The following is an 18674-nucleotide window of genomic DNA, read 5'->3' as shown; positions in this document are numbered from 1 at the left end:
GCGTCTTGGTCCGCCGTCTGTTGCTGTCGCCTCTTCCCTGACAGTGCGCCAGGGGTATAAAAGATGCAGCTGACACCATTTTCTTCAGTCTTTCTTGCCGCGCGGTGCCCGAAGCAAAAGCAGTTCGCAAGTGCCGGTCGGCTGACTCCTGAGATTTTCATGTCAAATTTCAGATCTGAAGTCTTCATTAAAGCTAAGTACCCCGTTGGGGAAACTTTTTTTCTTGCTCCAGACCAATGTCAGAAAAAGTTAACAATTGTATTTCTTGTGGGAAGCAAATACCTCATAAGGATTTTCATTCTTACTGTATTCCTTACCTAGACCCTGACCACGATTTTGCTAGCTGTCGGTTTTGTGCTAGATTTAACCAACACACTATTGAGCGTCGGTACGATTTTGCCTTTCATTACTTTGGCCGAAGATTTAATTATATAATGCCGTCGGAACAGCCGACGACCGGAGTTTATAAAAAGTGCAAGGGAAAGGAAAAGGACAGGCATCCGAGGTCCAAAACCGACGAAACTTCCACGAGGCAAGTTGCCGGTTCTCGGTGAGGTGCTTTCGCAGCCCCTGATGCCCGCTACCTCAGAGCCACAGGCCACTTCCGACTCCCACGTGGAGCCAACTAGGCCTATGGATACTCAAGGTATTGGACACTCTGAAACTATTACCTCAGATGGGTCCGGAGCTGCTGACCAGGCATCGGCTTCTGAAGGTGTTTTCAGACCTACGCATTTGTATGTAAAGCCAACCTCAGCTTCAAAGGCAAAGACTAAAGCAGCTCTAAAAACAAAGAAACAAGTACAGCATTCTCCTGCGCAGACTTCCATGCCTAAAAAACAGGTGCTTAAAATGGCCGAAGACCTAATTACTTTGATCAGTGGTTCCCATCTCCCTCCTGATAAGAGACCTAGGCAAGAGACAGAATATGAATCTTCATATCAGGTTTCCATTTTCTCTGACTCCTCTTCTGAACAGGGATACTCCCTTTCTCCCTATGAGGATTCTGATGCTGGAGAGTCCTATTCCTTCAACCTCTCCTCCTGAGGATTATTCTTTTGGGGAAACCCTTCATACCATAAGGGAACACTTTCACTGGGAGAGCCAAGATTACTCAGAATCTAAGAAAAGGCTCAGACTTTTTTACTACCTCAGCACAGACCTCTTGCTATTCCCCCTGTTTTAGACATAGTAGATGTATTTTCAGAGTCCAGCCTGTCTCCTGACTCTTTACCCTCTGCACCGGTTAAGCCAGACAGATACTACAGGGTTCCAGATTCCAACAAATTTCTGTATAAAATCCCTGCTGCTGACCCAGAAACTATATCTCAGGGTCCCGAAGGGGTCAAGGCTTCCACTGCGAAAAACCCTTCCCCCCTCTGATAGGGATTCTAGGGCACTGGACAGATGGGGGGGGAGGTTACATTTCTGCTACCTTGGCTGTAAGGGCTTTAAATTGTCAATTTCATATGCTTAAATATCAGCAATATTTAATGTCACTGCTAAAACAGAAAATGTTGACAAATTCTGAATGTCCAGATAACAAGGAAATGCAGGATTTATTGCATGCAGCTGAACAAGTGGGAAAGCATACTTTGCAATGTGGTTTTGATTCACTGAAGGCCTCTTGCAGGGCTGCTGTTACGGGTACTGTCATTAGAAGGCATGCTTGGTTAAAGGAACAAAATCTGCCTGATCATGTTAAAGCAAAATTATTGGATGCTCCTTTACAGCATGATACTTTGTTTGGTGTTAAGGCAGAAGAGGTGTTGAAGAAAATGGAGGATAAAGCGAAATCTATGCAGACAGTTAAGGATTTCTTACAGGTACAACCACCCAGATTTAGCAGGAACTGGCCTTCAAAGAATTGGTCCTTTCCAGTGTCAGACAGGCCACAAAGAGGCAGATACAGACGCCCTAGAGGCAGATCAAAGCCCCAAGGCTCACACAGGCCTAAACAATGGGGTGCCTTCTACCTCCAAAAGCAGAGAAGACAAATCACAGCCATATAGAAAATAGTCCCAATGACTTTCCTCTGCCTATACCAAGCACTTATCTTTTGTCAGCCCCCTTAGGGGGAAAATAGCACTTTTTTTCACAAAATTGGCATATAATCACCCAGGACAAATGAGTTTTGAATATAGTGTCCCAGGGTTACAGGTTCCACTTTTACACCCTGCCAAAGGCAAAAGGTATGCCAGACCTGCCACAAAATCAATGGGCAGAAGCACAAAAGCAAGTTACATCTCTCATTGACATGAGGGCCATTCAGCGAGTACCACAGCAAGAGCAGGGTCAAGGATTTTACTCTACTATTCCTGGTACCCAGAAAGGACAAAGCCTGGAGACCAGTACTGGACCTGTCTATTCTAAACACTTTTCTGGATGTTCCAAAATTCAAAATGTTGACTCTGCAGCAGCTTCTGCCCATGCTGGGCAACAAGGCTTGGCTTGTAACTTTGGACCTAAAAGAGGCATACCTGCATATCCCAATCAGACAGTCTTGCAGACGATACCTCAGATTCATAGCTGGATCAATGTATTACCAATCCTCTGCACTGCCCTTTGGCTTATCTACTGCGCCCAGGGTATTCACAAAATGCCTGGCACCAGTAATTGCTTTCTGCAGACAAAGGAGAATTCAAATATACCCTTACTTGGACGATTGCCTTATTCAAGCAGAGAACAAAGACATTTTACTGAGGCATCTGGCATTTGTAAAAAGATTACTAATTTGCCTAGGGTACACGGTAAACGAAAATAAATCAAAACTAGAACTCTCTCAAGAGATAATATTCCTGGGTGCAAGCTTAAATACAACTGCCCAGATGGCTTATCTCACTCCAGACAAAGGCAACTGACTTCTTACCTCGAAATGTTGGTATCTGCAAGAAGAATTCTGCAGGCTTTGGGCTTCATGGCATCCTGCATTCTACTAATTCCATATGCAAGACTGCATATGAGGAAACTACAGTGATATCTAAAAAGTGTTTGGACTCAACATTGCCACAGCCTGGAAACATTAATTACCATCATTCCCTGCCTGCAATAGGAGTTTCAGTGGTGGGCACAGGCCTGTCACCACAAGGGACAGCTATTCACTCTACCCACGGCCAGGCAGACACTAACAACAGATGCATCAGATTATGCCTGGGAGGGGGCCCACATGGCAGGAAAATGTATTAATCAAAAAGAGATGCTAGCTGTTCAGAATGCCCTGACAGCCTTCAGGGATCTGCTTCATCCAGGACAACTGCTGGTAAAGACGGACAATACTACAGTCATGTGGTACATAAGCAGGGAGGCGCACATTCCTTCCCCCTCTGCAGACAAGCCATGACTTTGTGGAATACAGCATTGACTTATCAAGTACACTTGCAAGCACAATTCCTGCCAGGAAAGACACATACTCTAGCAGACGAACTAAGCAGAAATCTCAAAGATCCTCACGAGTGGAAACTAGATCCACAAGTCTTCAGCATGATAACAAGGAAATGGGGATGCCCAGACATAGATCTATTTGCCTCACCGCACAACTGCCAACTACAGAGATTCTGCACAAGGACTTGTACAAACAAGCATGGAAAGTGGATGCCCTATCATTCAGCTGGAAAACCCTTACAGTATATGCCTTTCCTGCACTGCCTCTCCTCCCCAAGGTACTCCTAAAGGTCAGACAAGAGAAGCCAAAAATTATACTGATTGCCCCAGACTGGCCACGCCAGCACTGGTACCCAACCCTAAAGAGCTTGTCTCAAGGCCCAGCCTGGACGTTACCCCAAATTCCTCATTTGCTGACCCAACAAAACAATCATATCCTGCACAGCCAAAAAATCTGGCGGCATGGCTGATAATGTAACCATTCAGAACACACCTCTCTCTAAAGCAGTTATAGATGTTATTTTGGAGGCCAGGAAGCCCAGCACCAGAAAATCTTATACAGAAAAATGGAAGAGATTCTGTGCTTGGAACCAGGCACAAGGAATAGACATGTTTGTACCAAATATTCCTCAGATTTTACAATACCTAACTGAGATGCTGGGCAAAGGCCTATACTTCTCATCAGTTAAGATCCATGCCTCTGCCATTTCAGCTCATTACAATACGGATCCACCTATTTTTTCACATCCACTGCTAAGGCAGTACCTCAGATGGGCCAAAAACATAAGACCTCCAAGGAGAGCTCCAACACCTGTATGGGACCTCCATTTTGTCTTGGAAAAGCTCACACTGCCTCCTTTTGAGCCAGCCAATACAACTGAGATAAAATACTTATCATGGAAAACTGCACTGCTCCTAGCAATAACCTCAGCAAGAAGAGTCTGAGTTACAGGCACTAATGGCTGTGGAACCTTTTATTATTTTCCATCCGGACAGGCTTTTTCTAAGGACAAACCCAACATTTATGCCTAAGGTAGTGTCCATTGTGGCTATTAACCAAACCATTCATTTGCCTACCTTTTATCCAAACCCACAGAATAAGGGGGAGAGACTTATGCATTCTTTGGACATACACAGACAGCTACACTTCTACTTGAACAAAACTAAAGCCTTCAGAAAGACTGAGCAACTCTTAGTGACATATGCTGCAGGATCGCAAGGAAAAGCTATTTCAATGCAGAGTATTTCAAAATGGATAGGCCACTGCATACATTTCTGCTATTCACAACATGGCAAATCAGTGCCTAAGGGCATTAGGCCACATTCAACCAGAGCAGCAGCCACTTCAGCAGCCCTCCTCAGAGTACCAACCAAGGACATTTTGGAGGCTGCAACTTGGACTTCAGTACACACTTTTACAAAGCACTACCACTTACCTCTTTACTCTAAATCCAGAGCAGGCTTCGCCACTGCAGTTCTGCAGTGCCTCATAGCCACTCCTAATTCTATCTAGGCCCAGCCACCCAACCTCAGCTTTGGGATTCAACCCAAGTGTAATGACTGCAACAGTGAAACAAGATGAATATAGTACAGTTGTGTACCTACCATAAATGTAGATGTTCGAGTGTATTCACTGTTGCAGTCCAGGTTACCCTCCCTCCATCCCCCTTTCATTGCTGGGACTTATCTGTATTTCTCTATTCTATACAACCTATGTGGTGTATTTGCTTGTAGATGAAGGTAATGTTTGTTAGTGCATGCTTTTTTATGAGCAGAATTTTTAGCCTACCCTTTTGGGGGCACCTGACATCTGGGGCAAGAAAAACTGAAGAAAATGGCATCGGCTGCATCTTTTATACCCCTGGTGCACTGACGTCAGGGAAGAGGCGACAGCAACCGACACCGGACCAGGTCTTTGGAATTCAGGCCGACTGCGGGTAGCCTGCCAGCAAGATAACCCAAGTGTAATGACTGCAACAGTGAATACACACTAACATCTACATTTATGGTAGGTACACAACTGTACTTTTTGTGAGTTACTCATAACAGTCAGTGAGTGAATCATATTTGTCTTCAGCTTCTCCATATCATCTCTTGCTAGTCCTGTTCAGCTTTTGAATTATTTTGTGTAGAGCCTGGACGATGGCTGAGACTTTTAACAGCTTTATTTAACTATAAGTGCATGTGTTTAAAGCTAATTATGGGAGTATTGTATGTGAAATTTGAATTAAAATGGCAGAGACTGATCTTCTACAGCAGTACCTATCAACTGGCAAGTTTTATGCATTATGTCCAGATGTTTGCCGCATATTTTTGACTTCATCATAAAACGTGTTTTCTGGCAAATGACTGAAGATTGAAGTCACTAATGGCGCACATTTTGTGTTTCAGACTTTATATCCTTCAGAAAATGCATGCTAACACAAAACCTGTTCTAGCAACTTTCTAAGGTTATAAGAGCAATATTTAAAATCTTTCCCTGTTTTGGGGTCTTTGTTCCCCATTATTTTAGGCTTTGTGCAAATTCCTTGCACCAATAAGTTGAAAGATATGGACAGCATGCTGCTTTACTGTTCCAAGATTGGGGGAACCCATTGTGTTCTTGATGATTGGATGGGAAATAGGAAATTCACCCCGGGGATCACTTCTGTGGCTTTGCTTGACAGTAGCACAGGAAAATAATTATCTTGGGTGGCAAAAGCCAGGGTACCTTTTTGTCTAGGCTTATATAGGCCATAGAGCCAATAGCCTAGTACCTACCTACCTATGAAATTGTGTAACTAAGCTAATAAATCCCTGGAGTTTGGTTTCAGTACTTTGGGCCTTTCCCATGGATCTGTTATGTCTTTGATAACAGCCACCCACTAGATCTGCTGTTTCCATGGAAAAATCTGAGAAGTGACCTGTGAATGGTTATTGCATTCTTTTAAACTGAGATGCCACTGTGTAGGAACTTTTAACTCTGATTTTTTTATTTTTAATTGCATCTCCAAATATTAGAAATGTAGCTATTCTGGATAATTTAGGATAATGCCATGAGATTAAAAGGTGTTTATTAAGAAGTGCAAGACTGTGTATTTGAAACTGTCGCTTTCATAACCTTCTGCACCAGAAATCCCCGGTTTAATAAGGATGTTTAATGCTTCTATGTTTTAGGCCAGAGGAAAGCAGTCAGTGTGGGAAGATCAGTAACCCAAAGCAGAAGAAAAGCTAGGAGAGCAATGGAGTCTTCATCAGAAGAGAGGTATATGGCATTTTTTATTTGCATATATAATTTATCATAACTGTTGATGTTTGATAATGTTGGCAGACACTTTTTAGAATGAAAGGATGCTGAAATTTTCTCAAGAAAGCAAGCCTTCTGTCATTTTTTTTTTTTACAGATTGTTAATTATGCTTGAAGTCGCTTGTAAGACTTTTTTATATACATCTTTGCTGTGTTCTTATAATCAGTTTCAGCATCTCAGAAGAATGTTCCAAAAATGTATTACTTATTCAGGGGGTGTGATGGTCTGAAGTCTGAACTGCTTCCTTTTGAAAGTTTACTGCGGTGGTGGTGCAGCGGTGGCGTTGTCGCCTCATAGCAAGACGTTGTCCCGTTCGATTCTCAGCTAGAGCGTTTTCTGTGTGGAGGCATACGTGAATGGGGCGTTGTGCGTCAGGGCTGGTAACCAGGTGCGTAAAAATCCACTACCAATCATTAGCGGACCGGAGTTCCACTGTGGCGAGCCCTAACTGGGAAAAGCCAAGACACAAACAAACTGGTTTTAACCAGTTTACATCCCCTTTCTGGTGTATATTATTCTTGAGCTGATTAATTTCTCAGTGTCTGGAAATACTACATGAAAAGAACTGAAAAAAATCCAGCAGCAACAAAGCCAGTGATGGATCAAACTGCATGCAGTAAATAAATTTTATTATCGCACACACAACACTGAGGGAATATACAAATTCTCTAGCTCCTCAGCAAAAAAAGCCTTGAGTTAATACATACAAAAGAAGACACCCCTCTTAAATAAAAAAACTAACAGCGATAAAATAATTAACCAATAAAAACGCTTGTATTGCAGAAGGGCTTTCCAATTACATTCCTTATTTAGGCCCTTAGGCACCAAGGTATCAAATTTAAGAATGAAAATTGTTTCCTTAAACAGCAGTTTGCTTTTTAATGCAACAATATCCCTTTCACAAATTTGTTCTAAAATGCACACTTTCAATTCTGTAAACACCCCCTCATGCATCATATTAAAATGCATAGCAACTGGATTATCCTGATCATTATTTTTTATATCTCTAATATGCTTCTGTAGTCTCACCTTAAAGGCTTTTTTGTTTCCCCTATATAAAAGAGACTGCAGGGGCAAGACAACGCATATATTACTACTTTATGTAGTACATGTATAAGATGCTAAAGGGTAATATTTAACCCCATTAATTCTCTCAAAAGATCTCACTATATATTTACATACTGAGCATTTTCCACACACAGTTGTACCCAGAATTTCCATTGCCCTTCCATTAATATCCTTGGGAGGAAAAATAAGCCATACCCAACCATGTCCTTAACATTTCTACCTCTTGTATGATATTAAAGAAAATTTGTAGAAATTTTTAACAATTTTTACCCTTAAGGAAAGCCCAATAACTAATAATACTATTTCTTGATTAAAAACGGTGACATAATAAACTTTCCTATCTCCCCCCAACATGCTGACCTACTACAGCAGTTTTTAAATTCAGTATTCTCTCTTCTGGCTAAATCATCTGCCCACATTAAATTGAAGTAACTTTTTTAAGGATCAAATAGTTAATACTAATTTGTGTGTGAAGATTTCTGTGCCATGTGCAGTTTGATTTATCACTGACTTTGTTGTTGCTGACTCTCCTGTTAAACATTCTAAGGGCACTTATGGTTTTAAGAGGTGCCAAAAGTGCAATAGGAAAATGCCCAATTCTGATAGGCATGTTTGGTGCGTGTACCGTATCGGTGTTGTGCACTTGCAAGAGAATTGCTCTGTATGTCACAGGTTCTCTGCCTGAACTCTAACTGAAAACAATTTACTCTGTTCCAAGCAGTTCCTCGGAACCTCCTAAAAAGTTATCGAAACAGCCTTTGGTGTCGACAGCTTCCTCAGCACCGAACGGCAAGAAAAACTGCACCTACTAAACCCTCTGATTCGACTGCCTCTGCATCAGAAGTTTTATCGGTACCAGAGCAGATAACTTTAACTTCACTACCAAGGTCTAGGTACTCTCCCTCAGGTGATCCAGTCGAGGATCGACCAAGTCCCTTTGTTGAACCAAGACCCTCTAGGTCTCCTTCGGCTTCATTTGTTGGATCCACTAAGAGCCTCTCAGAATCGGACATAATGAGGATGGTGGACCAGTTCCTGATGGTGAAGGGATTACCTTTTTCGGTTCCCAGCTAAGTCGGCACTGGGACCGGCCATATTGACACCATCTTATCTTCCTCCTCCAACTCTAGTCGAGTCATTGGAGCCCGTGGCACTGACCTGCTTCTCTCAGACTGTCTCAGTTCTGGTAAGAAACTCTTCTCCAGAACCGAGAATTGCCTTGAGCTCCTCCAGGTTTTCAGAACCGAAGGCTTCCTGGGATTGGGACTTTGTTGCTGGTTCTGAGGGGCAGGGATTGGCTACTTTAATTTTGGAACCTTCCATGCCCCTCTGTGTTTCAGCTTTCATTGGCTCGACCCAGCCTTCAGTTTCAGTGGTTGCCTCTTCGCCGCAAGATGGGACCACTGTTCTGAAGGAGTCTTTCGGGGTTCCGGGCTCCCATCCTTCTCCCGGGGGGGGGGGGGGCTCCGGCCTCCAAATCATGGAGAAGGCCTTGTACATTGTGGACTCTAGTCTTTGCCATCCCTGTTGAGCCAAACTTCTACCTCCCCTCGACCAGAGCTTCCATCAGGCTCATCCCTGGGACAGAAGGCACAAACATCCCAGGAAAGACCCACTTTGGCGGTTTCCTCTCTGGATACTTCCCCGGAACATCCCTCAGAGGAAGTGCCTGCAAGGAAAAAGTGTAGGATGAAGCACTTGGACTCCCCAGAGGAATCTTGCACTGCGGATACAGATTTTGATGAAGGGCGAGGTCCCCCCCCCGCCCCCCCGGTCACCCTCTAATGATTCCTTCAGGGATATCCTGGAAATCCTAAAACAGAGGGGTGGCTGGACTTTCCTCCAGCCTTCCTCTGAGGAGTCTATATATTTGGAGGCTTTTCATGCCCAACCCTCTACTGCTTGGATCTTTCCAACCTGCTGATGACCTCATTAAATTGATTGCCCAGTGGGCGTGGAAGATTCCTGACTCCATTGAACCAATTCACAAGAGGCCTGACCGGAACCTTTCTGCTCCCAAAGAAGAGCATTGGGCTAAAGGTACTCCCGTAGATGCCATAGTGAGTGGCAGCCACAAAGAGGGAACTTGCTGAGGAAAGTCCTACTATCCATCCTCCTAACAAGGAGTCCATTTCTGTGGATAGATTCGGGTAGTGCATTTATGCTTCATCGACCTTGCTCTTAGATCTTTGAACTACATGGCGCATTTTACCAGATTACAGAAAGATCTAATCAAAGATCTGTCAGATATTCTCTCAGCAGCAGTAGCTGAAGAGCTACGAGACGAAGTTGCTTCAGAGCTCGCTACCCTCAAAGCAATTTCTAACTCGTCCATGAGCCTGACTACTTACGCAGCCGAAGGGACAACTGGGGCAGCAAGTTCAGGCATAGCTATTAGGAGACCTGCCTGGATTCGCTTGTGTGATTTTGCTGAGCCATTTAAATATTCATTCGTTGATCTTCTGTTTGACGGATCATCCCTATTTGGCACAAAATTAAAAGAAACACTTCTCAGATGTGAGAAGGATGGAAAGACTCTTTCTGCTGCAGGTGTACATTTCTTCACTCCGCAACGGTCCTATTCCAGGAACTAGAGAAGTGGGAGACTATGGTTCAAAAAATCCCCAGGGTCTTTCCAAGGCTCACGTGGCAAAGACTTTCCCCAGGGCAGAGGGGAAAGTACAAATGGGAGATGCCATCCTAGAGCCCCAAAGTAAAAGAAACACTTTCCAGATGTGAGAAGAATGGAAAGACCCTTTCTGCTGTAGGTGTATGTTTCTTCACTCCTCACCGGTCCTATTCCAGGAACTAGAGAAGTTGGGAGACTGTTGTTGTCTTTCGGCTTTTCGTGGTTAAGGGTCGCCATAGCAGAACTCCAGTCTGCTAATGATTGGCAGTAGATTTTCACGAACGCCGAGGTGCCAGCTCGACATTAAACCTTCAACGAAGGCACGCCCATTTACGCACGTCTTTCGAACGCCAACCCAACCGTGGGGCGGACATGTAGACTCCACACAGAAGGCACTCCCAGCACTCCAGCCAATGGTTCAAAAAATCCCAGGGGTCTTTTCAAGGCTCACGTGACAAAGACTTCCCCCAGGGCAGAGGGGGAAGTACAAATAGGAGATGCCGTCCTTGAGGCAAAGGTGGCCTGCAGAACCAGGGGTCCAGAGATGCATTCTCTGGTAACTCCTATCAGCACTCCTGAATGGAGGCCTAACTGTCTTCCACTGGAGGCAGGTGTGGACGATTATCCCTGCACCAATTCGCCTCACAGATAACATTGGACAAATGGGTGCAATGAATCATTTCCAGAAGTTGCAGTATTCCACTTTCCTCAAGTCCAGTAACCCAAAAAAGACTCCCGGATATTCCACCCAGTCACAGGGCAGCAGCAGTTGTGGAAATTCAAAAACTGCTCAAAAAAGTTATCCAAAAAGTCCTACCAGACCAAACAGGATCCGGGTTTTACTCAAGAGTCTAAGTGCCCAAAACAGGGGACTGGAGGCCCATTTTGGATTTCAGCCAGTTCAAATAAGGCAGTTCAGCAAACCAACCAAGTTCGGATGGTTTTGGTACAGTCAATACTTCCATTCTTGGAAAAACAATTGGATCTGCTCTGTAAATCTTCAGGTTGCATATTATCAGATAAAAATGGACAAATGCTCCAGGATATTGCTGCACTTCTAACTGGGAGCCAGTCATTTCCAGTTCAGAGCACTGCCCTTTTGCCTTACCACAGCACCAGGGGTGTTTTCCAAATACATGGGAGCGATAGCAGCTCATCTCAGACTGTAAGGATTTCAAGTTTTTCCATACCTCGACTGGCTCCTTACTGCTGCCAATAGTAAAAATAAAATAAACCAAGCAACACTAATACTGAACAAGTGTTTAATAAAAGAGCTTTCAGGTCAAACCCTTCATCAGTGTATAAAAGTTCTAACGCATATAACCTTATTTATACCATTAAAAATCACACAGCCATTAATTATTTTAACAATTGACATCCTAGTTTAAAACAATTCAATTTAAAAGCATAGATCTCTATTTCAAACACATTTGTCTGTCTTAAATACAGGTTTCAAAGAGGCAATTTGATTTAAACCCAGTAATGCATATGAGCAAAGACGTATTATCCATTGATATTCCTTCAAGTTTATTCAAATCTCCACCCCACATATCTTTATATACCATATCACTCTAAATGAAAATGTGTGTCCATTACCATATTCACTAATATGTTTAGCTAAAAAGAGTGGTATCAGTACGTCTTCTCATTTCTGAATAATGTTCAGTTATTCTTTCTTTCAGTTTTCTAGTTGATCCCCCCCATAAAATGCCTGACATGCATTACAGGTGGCTAAATATGTTATATTGGTTGACATGTTGCTGGACTCGAATACATAATTCTTTTTAGTTACTGAATGTAAAAAAATACATGTTTGTTTATAACATCACAGCAACAACAATTGTAGCAGGGAAAAGTGCCCAACTTTAGTTGTTGCTACCCTGTCATTCTTAGTATTCCTATCCTTATAGCATAACCTCTGATGTGATAGTGTTCAATCTCGCCGTTTGTTCTTACACATGGGTTCGGAGCCGATCCTCTGCTCCGTGTCGGTCGCTTGCAAGCTCTGCATCGAGAAGAAGCTCGAGACAATCTAATACCCACAATCCCCCTCTACCTTTACCTCAGATCTAGTTTGCCGCTGCTGCGTTCGCACCGCTGGGAGCTAGCTCGAGCATCTTAAGTTAAGATATAACTTATTTTTGTTATATTTTATTGAATAATTTGTTCTCTTTGATAATAGAAAAGGATTAGTTGATATACTGAGTGTATGTGTGTTTGAGTAGGTTAAATTCTCAGTACCGTTAATTTTATTAATCGGTTAGAGTTTTTCGGGGCCTACCAACCCTTCTTAAATTTGAACCGGACTTGACACTTTTTCACCGGATTTGACTACTATACTGGACTTGACTCTTACTTGTAAAATGTCTGATAAAGTAAAATCAGGTTTTAAGCGTTGTCAGTGTGGCCAGAAAATGTCAGTGACTGACAACCATAGTTCCTGCGTCTACTGCCTTGGCCCTCTCCACTTACAAGAGGACTGTTCTATCTGTCACTCTTTTAGTGGGAGGGTCATGACAGATAGGCGCAGGAAACTCATGGACAGAGGTTTATTAAAACCTTCTTTTCAGGAGGCTCTGGATGCTTCTGACCAGGCATCGAAATCCTCGAAGGAATCGAAGACGTCGGAGCCCAAGTCATCGGCTCCGAGCTCTTCGGGTAAAGTTAGATCACCGGTTCCACAGACTTCGGGGCCGAGTGTTCAACTGGTGTCGGTTCCTGAGCCTCGAGTCTTGGAACCGGTGATGGAGCTCCCTCCTTCGACTTTGAGGTCGGCTCCGTCTTCGGTTCCTTCGACCCGTTCTTCCAAACTCTCCGATGTCGATATGGATCGTGTGGTGCAGAAGTTATTGGAGCATTCGGCCCTGTCCAAACTTATTTCAGTTTCCACCCAGTTGGTGTCGAAACTTGAAGGCCTCCCAGTGTCTCCATCCATTCCTCCTCCGAGACCTGTTCAGTCTTTGGAGCCGGAAGAGATTGATCTTCTGATTGTGGAGCCCTCGGGTCCAGAACCGTCCTTTTCTCGGTCTGTTCCTCTCACCTCGACTCCGTCGGACCCGATACCGGAGTCTCGGAGCCGACGGTCTGTCCTTGGTTCCGGGGCCGAGAGTCGAACCGACGTTTCGGTTCCGACTCTTCCTCGGGCCTCGGCGGATCGATTCGGCTCCGTCCTCGGGTCGATGCCTTCGTGCCTGTTTCGGGATTCTTCCCATTTCTTCGAACCGGAGATTCTTCGATGCAGGACCCGGGGCTTCGACCTAATGAGGAAGGTGTTGTCTACCCAGACAACCACATCAGTGGAAGCAACCTCTCCTCCCCATAAAGGGCCGTTATCCTCCTCTGCACCCACGGCCACATCCAAGCGTCGAGCACCAGTGTCTCAGCCACCCCTGGAGGGTGCCCCCTCTTCCTCGGAGGCTTCTTCGGATGCTCCCCACGAAGAAGTACCTAGGAAAAGATTGTGTAAGAGGAGACACTTGGATTCTCCACAAGAATCCTTGACATCCGATACTGACTTAGATGAGTCAGAAGGGTCCCCTAAGTCACCTTCAGAAGATGTCTCTTTTTCGGACATATTGGAGATCCTGAAACAGAGAGGTGACTGGCAGTCCCTTCCCCCTTCTGAGGATGAGTCAGTTTTGCTGAAGGCATTTGGTGCTCGCCCTTCTTCCTCCTGGGTCACTCCGCCCTTCGAATTAATGGAACTAATTGCTCGAAGGGCGTGGAGGCTCCTGACACAGTGGAACCAGTCCCAAGGAAACCCAATAAATACATCACTGCACCTCAGGACAAGACCTACTTAACAAAGGGAGTTCCAGTGGACGCTATGGTGGTGGCAGCGGCCACGAAAAAGGAGATGTCGGAATCTTCCTCATCTGTCCATCCCCTAATAAAGATTCTAGGACTATGGACAGGTATGGAAGCGCATTTTTAGTTCAGCGGCTTTTTCCATGCGATCCCTGAACTATTTGACCCATTTTACACGTCTACAGAGGGATCTAGTCAAAGAGTTGGGAGATACCCTCCAGGGTACTACAGATGCTGCTGTCTCAGAGAAAGTGACAGCGCAACTTAATACCCTTACATCCATTGTGAACTCGTCCATGAGGCTGATTTCCTATGCAGCGAAGGTTCGAGTAGGGCAGCAGCTTCAGCGATTGCTCTTCGCAGACAATCCTGGATGCGCTTATGTTCATTTGGAAGCCTTCAAGTCTTCCTTTACTAACGCCCCATTTGATGGTGCCACTCTCTTTGGCCCAAAAGTAAAGGAGACCCTTACCCGGTGTGAACAGGAGGGAAAGACTCTGTCTGCTGTCGGAGTCCGTTTTTCCACCCCAACCAGACCGTACCCCAAAGGGCAACGTGGTGGAAAAATGTGGTTTCGAAAACCCCAAAGATCTTTCCCAGGCACACAGGGTGATGCCCCTTCTAGAGGCAGAGGAGGGGGCAGAGGTGGAAGACGTCGCCCTGGCGGCAGAGGGGGTCCGCAACATCAAGGTGACAGGGATACACTCCCTGGTAAACCTTTCCAGCACTCCTGAGAGGAGACCCGACTGTCCTGCTCTGGAGGCAGTCGGGGGTCGCTTAGCTTTATACCCTCAGGCCTGGCAAAATATAACTACAGACAAGTGGGTAAAAAGCGTGGTTACCAGAGGTTACAGCATACCCTTTCTATCCCATCCCATCCCATTCCAAAGAAAAGACTCCCAGATGTACCGCCCCATCTGCGAGAGCCGGCAGCTATAGAAATTTCAAAGCTGCTAGAAAAAAAGAGTCATCCAACCGGTCCCAGCGGACCAGCAAGGATTCGGGACTTACTCAAGGTTCTTTTTAGTTCCAAAGAAAACAGGGGACTGGAGGCCCATCCTGGACCTAAGCAACCTCAATACCTTCGTCAAGAAAGAAAAGTTCCGAATGGTCACGCTTCAATCGATCCTTCCATTCTTACAGAAGGACGACTGGATGTGCTCAATAGATCTGGAGGATGCATACTACCACATCAAAATGGCCAGGGCATCCAGAGATCATTTGCGCTTCGGCTGGGGCCAGTCATTTTCAATTTCGAGCCCTGCCCTTTGGTCTGACCTCAGCCCCCAGGGTCTTCACCAAATGCATGGCAGTGGTAGCGTCTCACTTGAGACGCCAAGGATTCCAGGTGTTTCCGTGATCTGGACGACTGGCTCCTTTCTGCCACCACCCAGCGTCAACTATTACAGGCCAGAGCCTACACTCTTCAACTGTGTGTTCTCCTAGGTATTTCCGTAAACTTCGAAAATCCTTACTTCAGCCATCACAGAGTATCTTGTTCATAGGAGCGGAATTAAACACACGTCAGTTAATTCTAAGACTTCCTCCAGAAAGGATACTATCACTTCAGACTCACATACGGCTTCTTCTCTTGTCCAGGAAATCTCCAGCAAAACTGGTACTGAAGGTTTTGGGACTCATGTCAGCTTCTCTTATTGCAATACCCTTGGGAAGGCTGCACATGAGAGTCCTACAATGGCTACTGTTTGCACAATGGTCGTTCAACAACTACCTCTAACACACGAGATCCTTATAACGAACACATGCAAAACACACCTAAACTGGTGGCTTCAAACGTGCAACCTTTCCAAGGGGAGACCATTTGTGCTACCCACGCCTACAGTTACGGTGACCACGGACGCTTCCCTGATAGGGTGGGGGGGCATCTTTCAGGGACAGACAGTCCAAGGCGAATGGACCAATTTGGAGTACAATCTGCACATCAATGTTCTAGAGTTGAGGGCAGTGTTTCTAGCATTGCAACACTTTGCTCCCCTTCTTCCTCTGGGAACTATTGCAGTTCAGACAGACAACATGTCGGTAGTCTGGTACATAAACAAGCAAGGGGGAACCAAGTCCTATCAGCTATGCAGAGAGGCCATGAGAATCTGGCAATGGGCGGAGTCCACGGGTCGCTTTCTAATAGCAACGCACATCCCGGGGTCATCCAACGTCATAGCCGACAGGCTGAGCAGAGCAATTCTGTTACCGCACGAGTGGTCCCTAAAACAGTCAGTGGCGAAAAAGATTTTTCACACGTGGGGCCAGCCTTCCTGCGATCTGTTTCCATCTCCAATGAACGCCAAATGCAGGAGCTACTTTGCCCTATTACCTCCTCCAGGGGAAGTCCCCAGGGACGCACTGATTCACGATTGGCCCCGGGACTCCTGTGCATTTCCTCCATTTCCCCTGATATCAAAGTTTCTCCAGAAAGCCAGAAACCTACACAGGACAATAATCCTCTTTGCCCCATTCTGGCCTCGTCAAATTTGGTTTCCCTTCCTGAAGACGCACTGCATTCGGGGACCCTGGATCCTGGACCCAGAGCCAGATCTATTGACTCACTCGTCAGGGGCTCCCCATCCCGCTCTTGTCCCTTCATCTAGCAGCTTGGCTGCTCCAATTCGCACCTTAGCCAGGCCTAATCTTGTTTCTGCGGCAGCTCAGAATATATTGGTGGCTTCTCATAAAGCTTCCACTACTAAAACATATTCTAGTAAATGGAAGCGATTTGTATTCTGGGCAAATACACAGCAAGTGGATCCTTTTATAGCTCCTTTGAATAAAATATTAGAGTTTTTAACGGACTTGTTCCATCAGGGTGCTTCTCCTGCCACACTAAGAGTTCAATTGGCTGCCATCTCTAATTTCCATGTGGAAGAATCTGGGGCTCCTGTTATGGCCCACAGACTTTGTAAAGCCTTTTTAAAAGGAGTTTTTCATATTAGACCACCAATTAGATCTCCTACGTCACCTTGGAGTCTAAACTTGTTGTTATCTAAATTAATGTTGCCCCCCTTTGAACCAGCCTCCTCTTGCCCATTAAAATTTTTGTCCTGGAAGACTCTCTTTTTGGTAGCCATTACATCCGCCAGGCGAGTATCTGAACTTCAAGCTCTCTCCATCAAGCACCCTTATTTGATCTTTCACTCTGACAGAGTTTCTCTTCGAACTAATTCATCCTTCCTCCCTAAAGTTTGTTCTATTAGCAATATTAATCAGTCCATTGAATTACCCACCTTCTTCAAGAATCACTCCAACAAAATGGAGTATATGTTGCACAAATTAGATGTTCACAGACAACTAAGGTTTTACTTGGATAGAACAAAAGATCACAGGAAAACTGATCAACTTTTTGTGGCCTTTGCTGATAACAGGAAAGGATTGGCGGTTACCAAAAGAACTCTTTCTAAGTGGTTAACGGATTGTATAATATATGCCTATGATTCTTCAAATCAAACTCTTTTACACAAACCCAAAGGACATTCCACAAGGTCAGTATCTACATCTCTGGCTCATGCAGCCCGCCTACCACTAGACGCTATTTGTGCGGCTGCTACTTGGTCTAAGCCACATACATTCATTTCTCATTATAAGGTAGACAAGGTTTCTAGGGACAGGGCAACCTTTGGTTCCACTGTGCTCAAGAACGTCCTTCCGTGAGTTCCTCTGGAACAAGGAGCTAGGGACGCTACCCATGTATAAGAACAAACGGCGAGATTGAACACTATCACATATAGAAGTTATGTCCTTACCATAACGTTCCATGTGGAGTGTTCATCTCGCCTTTGTTCTTACATTCCCACCCTCCCGCCCTTAAGAAGAACGTTCTTTTTCGGTGCCTGGCCTGGGGCATTCTGCTTCTGCTTTGCAGATGTTGTGTACATATTGAAATGTATATATATGTGTATATCTCTGTATATATGTTTATATATAGACTCTTAGTTCTGTGCATATGTGATGTAAGCATGAGTGTGCTCTCTCTCTAGAGATTGGTTTGCTTGCAAACTAGATCTGAGGTAAAGGTAGAGGGGGATTGTGGGTATTAGATTGTCTCAAGCTTCTTCTCTATGCAGAGCTTGCAAGCGGCCGACACGGAGCCGAGGATCGGCTCCGAACCCATGTGTAAGAACAAAGGCGAGATGAACACTCCACATGGAACGTTATGGTAAGGACATAACTTCTATTTTTAGGTTCTGACAATGTCTATATGAAATGCTAGGTACCATACCAATTATCGGACATAGTTCCAGTAAAGATGTTAATATGCACAAATTATTGTTAATAATTTTTCTTATTTCAGAAGTAGCTCTATTTCTTGTCACAAACCGTAGTTTACCTATATTTGAATCTGTGTTAGTAATTGCACAAGATTCAAGGGATGCTTCCATGATAGTCGATGAAATAAGGTTTTGTACTTGCTTCCCTGCAACTTGAAACATATTCAATTTCCATGTCTAAGGACTCCTTATTATAGCCCCTCTCAATAAACTCATCCTTCA

The 18674-nt window shown here is 44.7% G+C and overlaps 1 protein-coding gene and 1 long non-coding RNA gene across 2 annotated transcripts in view; one reads left to right on the top strand and one right to left on the bottom strand.

Moving 5' to 3' along the window:
* Positions 1-18674, bottom strand: part of LOC122794056 (ligand-dependent nuclear receptor corepressor-like protein) — a 1533107-nt gene that overhangs the window by 1282485 nt on the left and 231948 nt on the right. The window lies entirely within an intron of this gene.
* Positions 6536-18674, top strand: part of LOC122794057 — a 72718-nt gene continuing 60579 nt past the window's right edge. The window contains exon 1 of the long non-coding RNA XR_006363610.1: positions 6536-6625. This is a non-coding gene — a long non-coding RNA (uncharacterized LOC122794057). The remainder of the gene's footprint in view (positions 6626-18674) is intronic.

The sequence above is a fragment of the Protopterus annectens genome, chromosome 2.part1 (genome assembly GCF_019279795.1).
Source record: "Protopterus annectens isolate FY-2018-M chromosome 2.part1, PAN1.0, whole genome shotgun sequence".
Classification (NCBI taxonomy): Eukaryota; Metazoa; Chordata; order Ceratodontiformes; family Protopteridae; genus Protopterus; species Protopterus annectens.
The sequence above is the reverse complement of the archived record's forward strand: the minus strand, read 5'-3'. Positions and strand labels throughout refer to the sequence as shown.